This window comes from Centropristis striata, chromosome 13 (assembly GCF_030273125.1).
Source record: "Centropristis striata isolate RG_2023a ecotype Rhode Island chromosome 13, C.striata_1.0, whole genome shotgun sequence".
NCBI lineage: Eukaryota > Metazoa > Chordata > Actinopteri > Perciformes > Serranidae > Centropristis > Centropristis striata.
In genome coordinates this window covers 22,161,454-22,167,844 of record NC_081529.1, presented here as the reverse complement: position 1 = coordinate 22,167,844, position 6,391 = coordinate 22,161,454, and the positions used below count along the sequence as shown (strand labels likewise).

At 29.1% G+C, this 6,391-nt stretch overlaps 1 protein-coding gene across 3 annotated transcripts in view; it reads right to left on the bottom strand.

Annotated features, from left to right (window-relative positions):
* Positions 1–1,131, bottom strand: part of LOC131983903 (caskin-2-like) — a 53,815-nt gene extending 52,684 nt beyond the window's left edge. For all 3 annotated transcript variants that reach the window (XM_059348733.1, XM_059348734.1, XM_059348735.1), the window contains exon 1: positions 875–1,131. The gene's annotated coding sequence lies outside the window, so the exon portion shown is untranslated. The remainder of the gene's footprint in view (positions 1–874) is intronic.
* Between the last annotated feature and the right edge of the window lie 5,260 nt (positions 1,132–6,391).

The window sequence follows — 6,391 nt, the reverse complement described above, 5'->3', positions numbered from 1 at the left end:
GTCCCCCTTTTTCCTCCTCCTCCCTCAGGCGTTTTGTATTCTCACTGCATTCATGACAAGAGGAACAATACTCATAAATCTCCTTGTGACACTGCGGGGACTCCAAGTCTCAGTGAAGTGGTCCACAGTGGGGATGAATAAATCAGTTTATTGCTCACAAACAAGAATCACTTGACAGTTATTACTTTAAAGTAAAGTTAGTAACTGCATGATGAAGTCCCCTTACAAATACTAGTGTGTTTATATTCTACAATTATCAACCAAACTAATATTATGCAAAGTGTAAAAAGCTCTATCTTGATAAGCTTCAATATGTGCAACTTTCTTTGATATATTAAAATTGTCAAGCCAGACACCGTTAAAAAAGTTACTAATTCTACATTGGCCTGCTCATCAGCCACATTAAACTCACACATCAAATCGGTTTTCAGGTTTTTCCTGAGTTTGTAGGAGCCAGTGTTTAATTCGGGCATATTTAAACCACTTGAATGAGCTGCTAACCCTTCCACACTGGCAGTTTTGTGTTAAATTACGCACAATTGGTTCGTTGATTGGCAAGCTCTGTGAACCAATTTTAATGTGACATTTTAATGAATTAAAGTGCTGCTTGGTGATGTCAACGTAGGCCGAATTAAAGATCTGTTCCAAAACATATGAAAAAAGTGTTTATTGTTTAAATATTAAGACATTTATACAGAAGCTGATCCAGGTTAAAACAGGTTGTTGATGGAGCAAAAACAGGCATTTCGCGGCCGGAGTCTGGCATGTAAACAGACCGCCGACCTTTGCCCCAAGTTAGTAAACACACTTCTTAGGAGAGTTTTCTTAAATCTACAGCTGTAACAAGCAGAAATTGATGTCATATAAAACTTACCCTTTTTTTTAACTGAAGTTCGGCAGAAACTTTTCGACCCCTGAGACGTAGCGGACCACGGTGAAAACTCCCGAGTATTCCTGCTGTTTATATTCCACAAAGGTCGAGTTTTATATTCCAGGAGTTTTCACCTCCAAACGTGTCGGCTTGAAGTTTAATCCAAACGCGGAGTTATCGCAAAAAAATCGCGAGTTTTTCGGACTTTCGGACTTTTTTCGCTGCCCGTCGCCAGCGGTCCTCCTGTTGGTTTTCCCTCCGCGCCGTGAATGCCTCATCCTCCTCCCGCCGCGGTGTCAAGTTACACACGTCACAGCGGGCACGAGATCCGGCAGAAACTTTCAAAATAAATCATAACAAAGGCAAAATCCGTTTAGTGTCGAAGATTAAGAAAAATACTTTTTTAGTCCCAAAACGGGGAAATTTCCAGAATTAGAGCAGCAAAGTGGATTTCAAAATAACAGAAAAAGAGTAAATAAGCTGTTTGAACTAGAAATATAAAAAAGGTATAAGGAATTAAACACGTAAAATATATAAACACTATTAACTATTAAACAAAAATAATATAAAATTTGGGAACATTATATACATGTAGTCATTTGAAGTTGTATGCTGAATATGTAGAATATTGCATATATGAATTTAATTATAAAAAGGTGTTTATAGTGCAGTGATTGTCAATTTTTTTAATAATTGTTATTCATTTTCAGTAGTTTTAATCCACCAAATTTCACACTTTGTAAACTAAATGTAAACAGTGAAACATCGATCTGTTCGATGATTTCCTCATCCACCACACGGTGGCGCTGTAACAACCAAAGATTTCCCACTTATCTCGAAAACGACTTGGAGGTAAAATTCTTATAGTTTCAATATATTTCTAAAAATGTTGATTAAAATGTTTATTTTTGGCACTTTTGAGCCCATTCGCAGCCCTTAGTTCTCACAGACTCACCGGCCTATTTCCTCCCTTTTTACATACAACAAGCAAAAAAAATGCATTAATTCAAACCTGAACCGCAAACTGGTAATTTGATGCAACACAGTAAACACTCCACTCTCAATGACCATCAGCCTTCAGTTAAACACAAGAGCAATAGTTTATTTAATGGGAAACTATTCTGATAATTTAATAATCCTCTCAGTCCCTGAGCCAAAAACAACAAATGTCAGAATGTCAGAAGTCCCGTCAGCTGTTTCACAGTGTGTGTAATGTGTTGTCTCTGCCTGTTGCAGCAACAAGTTTAACGTTTGAACAGCAGAGAGAGAGTTGCTTTAGATGCAACTTCAGATGCATAGAGAGCATATTTAAATTTAGTCCATTCATTATCTTGGTCTGGATGTCAGCAGAATGCAGCTGTTTTAAATGCAGTCTATTTTTACTCCATTGGTCAAAGTTATTTTATAATAGATTTTTGAAAAGGCTAAAAGCACTTTTTCAAATGGATATTTGACTCACAATCTACCTGAATTTATTTACTTGCCCAGCATTTCTAGCAATTTATTCTCCAATACTAATTAATAAATGACTGTTATTTTCAGTGTACTGAGATACTTTGTGCTTTATTCGGTTTAATTTCCACTGAGTGTGCTTCACTATTCTACAGTAAATGTTTTGAAGGACCAGCCACTGTGGGTGAAAGGGGGGTGCCCCTGGACTTATCACAGTTGGCCCATGTGTCCTTTTAATGTACGCTAACTGCACTGGAAGCCTTTCTTTCTGCACCTGAAATTTAACGTCTTTAAAAAACAGAAAAAAAAGTCAAGAAATGTAATAATAATAGAGAATATAGAATATTTTTTTTTGTAAGCCTGCACTGAGCTGAAATTCTCTCAAAAATGTTCAATTTAAGAGCGAGAAATGAAATGATACAAATAGTGCTTTTTATTTTGAAGGATCAATCAGTCCGCTTCCTGTTTGGTTCTGTATGTCGCTGAGTAACTTCATGAAATATTCTCGACCCCATTTCATTTCATCTCTCCTGACCCACAAAAAGGGATTTTCTTTTATATTTTCGAGTTCATAATAAACATATATATATATATATATGTATATATAATTAGATTTTACTATCAAAGCCCTTTTAAGTTTTAATATTTTTGACAAGTTTTAGAATAAAATACAACCTGTTAATTTGGTATTTCATTAAAAGGTGCATACATACATTTTTTGGGCACTTGGGGGCGGCAGAACACAAATCGTCTGTTTACAAACTTAATTTTAATAATTTATCTGTTATTTTAATTAATGACAACCTTAAAAACTTACATTTTATTGAATCATCTATACAGCAGCTTAACGTTCGTCTCTTCGTTCAAATCTTTCATTTTTTTTCAGAAATGTTTTCTTCTTAATTTGTTGAATTATTCACTTTTCTCTTTTTGTCTGTTTCAGTAAATCATAGCTTCATTTTTATTGATATTTTGCGAATTATACCTTTATTTATAATTTTCTTATTAATTAATATGTCTTGGTGAAGCACTTTGTGACATGTCATTTGAAAAAGTGCTATATTATTATTATTATTATTATATTAATTATTATTATTACCATTATAATAATAATAATTATAATTATTATTATTTATTTTTTTACTATTATAATTATATTATTAATAATAAAAAATATTATTTTTATTTTTATTGTCTATTAAACAACTTTAAGTTATTTTGAATGTTAATAAAAGAATGCGGGTTTTTATATTTTAATCTTTTTATTTTTATGTGACATTTTATTTTGGTTAAAATATTTTGTGTAAATCTGCAGAAGAAGAACGTGTTGTTGTGACGTTGTCTGGCGACTGAACATTTCTCTTCTGAAGCTTTTTATCTGTTTGTTTTTAGAAACATTTTGGTTTCAGCTGATCAAAGATTAATAAAAAATAATAAATATTATATTCAAACAGAAATCTGCTCATTTGAACTTGAAATGAAGATTTTCTCAGTCGGGACATTTTTAGTTTTACAAAATGTACAAATGGTTAAAATATTAACTTCAAACTGTGAAAGTGAAAGAATATTTATATAATAACAGAAAAATGATAATGATGATAATAATTATTCATTATGCCAACAACACGCAGAAGAAGGTTAGAAACTAAAACGAACTAAAGAAATTAATTTAGGTACATAAATTAAAATAAAATGCATTTAAAGTTGATGAACACAATTTATCTGCTCTATTTTCCTTCAAATTTATATTTATGTTTAATTAAATAGATTATGGGGTTTTATTTATCTTATTATTTTTTTAAATGTAAATACATAAAATAATAATTATATATTAACAGAATAATGATGATGATTACATTAGAATAATTCTTTATGGCAACAACACGCATACCAGGGTTAAAATAAAAAGTATATTAATAATTAAATAAATTTCTGCTTCTGATGTTTGCTGTGTATGAACATCTGTTTATCAATATTTTTATAATTTTTTTTGCTTTATTTTATTTTGTTTGAATAAATATTTGTTTCTGACTCGCCGGCGCCCCCTGCTGTCTGCACTCTGACATTACAACCAAAGATTCATTATTAATAATTAGAAAGTAAAAGTGAAGATGAAGTTTAATTCTATTACACTTAAAAACCCGGGGAGTAATACAAATAATTATACAAAAATAAAAATAATTTAATCATGGAATATAAATAAATCATTCAAATTATTTACAATAATAATTAAGAATATTCAAATAGAAACAGGAACATTGTTTTTAATGAAAATACATTTCTAAAATAATTTTGGGAAAATAAATTTCATTATTTTTTCTTTATATTGTTTGTTATGTATTATTTAATTTATTATTATTATTATTATTATTATTATTATTATTATATTTTTAAGGTTATTTTTGGGAATGTATTGTTTTTTTATTGTAATCTTAAATAAAGAATTCAATCGAATTATAATAAGCACAATTAATTATTTTTGAAATAGACATAAAAATTGAAGTAATAATAATAATCATTATAATAAGAAAAATGTTTTTTTAATGGTAAAACCAAAATAAATGTTATTTCCTTTTATCTTTTAATTAAACAGTGAACACATTTATTAATAATATTTTGAGAATGTGGTTATTTTTATGTTTATGGTTCTTATTATAATTATATTAAAAATAATTCCTAAAGTGTCATATTTTTAGGAATAAAGTTTGGATTTTGGTTTAATTCAAATGTATTTATTTTGTTTGAAAGCACTACATTACCCAGATTGCATCAGTCAGTCACAGTTACATCACAACCTGCAGGCCACGTGTTTTATATTTTGATATTTATTGTCATGAAAAAAAACTTCAAACAAATAATTCAAAAATAAAACTGAAAATGAATAACAACAAAGAAAGCAGAAAATAAACTTCAGAAACACTACATTACCCAGAATGCAGCAGTCAGTCTCCTACAAGCCGGTAAAAAACTCTTCATAATTATATGAAGAAAAAAAATAAAGTAACATTATGAAAATTAAATCCTAAAACTATTTGAGAATAATTAATGCTTTAATAATTTAAAAAGCCTTATTTTGAGAGATTTTTTAAAAATCCTCCAGCAGATGATGTTAATAAATTACAGTCATGTCTGAAATAAAAATAAATGATCAATATGATAATTCAAGAACAAAAAAGGTTTGTTGTGTAAAGTTCTAAATATTAAAGAAAAAATTATAAAGTCACATTAAAAAATATCACAGTTTCAATTATTTATTCCTGAATGTCACATGGAAATATATTGATTTTTAAATAAATAATAAATGCATTAATACATTAAATCATGTGCTAAATAAATAAGACTGAAATCTAAATAGATGTTAATATTATTATTATTATAATTATTATTGTTATTATTATTATTATTATTATATTAATAATATTAATTGTTCAGAGTGAGTAGAGCTTATTATTAACAATATTATTAATAATAACACTGAGTAATGTTCAGAGGTTGTAGAGTTTGAGCTGCTCCTCCATGTCTCCCTCCGTCACCTCCCCCAGCGCCTCCTGGTTCTCACGCAGCAGCAGGAAGATCGCCGCCAGCTGCTCCTGTTGCACCCTGGGAAACCAGCCACAACAACATCAGAACAACGACAACAACGACAACAACAACAACAACAACAACAATAACAAACAACAAGAGCGCATAAACAAAATCAGGACGTTTGCAAAAGAAAAAAACAGATAAAAAAAAAAAGGAACAGTTGTTTAATATTTTTATATTAATGTTATAATATTTAAAGGGTGAAATAATTAAATATATAAATTATATTTAAAAATAAAATATTTTGAGGATGAAATGTTTTGATGGTCGTAGTAATTTAAGATAAAAAAATAAAAACAAACAAATATTTTGGACTTTGTTTTTTTTTTTTAGAAAAAAGTCAAACATTTTAAAAAATTGAATATTTCAAGAGTAAAAACTGTTGAATATAAATACATTTCAATATTTTATATATCAATAAATATTTTAAGAATAAAGTCCAAATATATGCTTTGAAAGAGTTTCTTGGAACGTTGGAAGTTT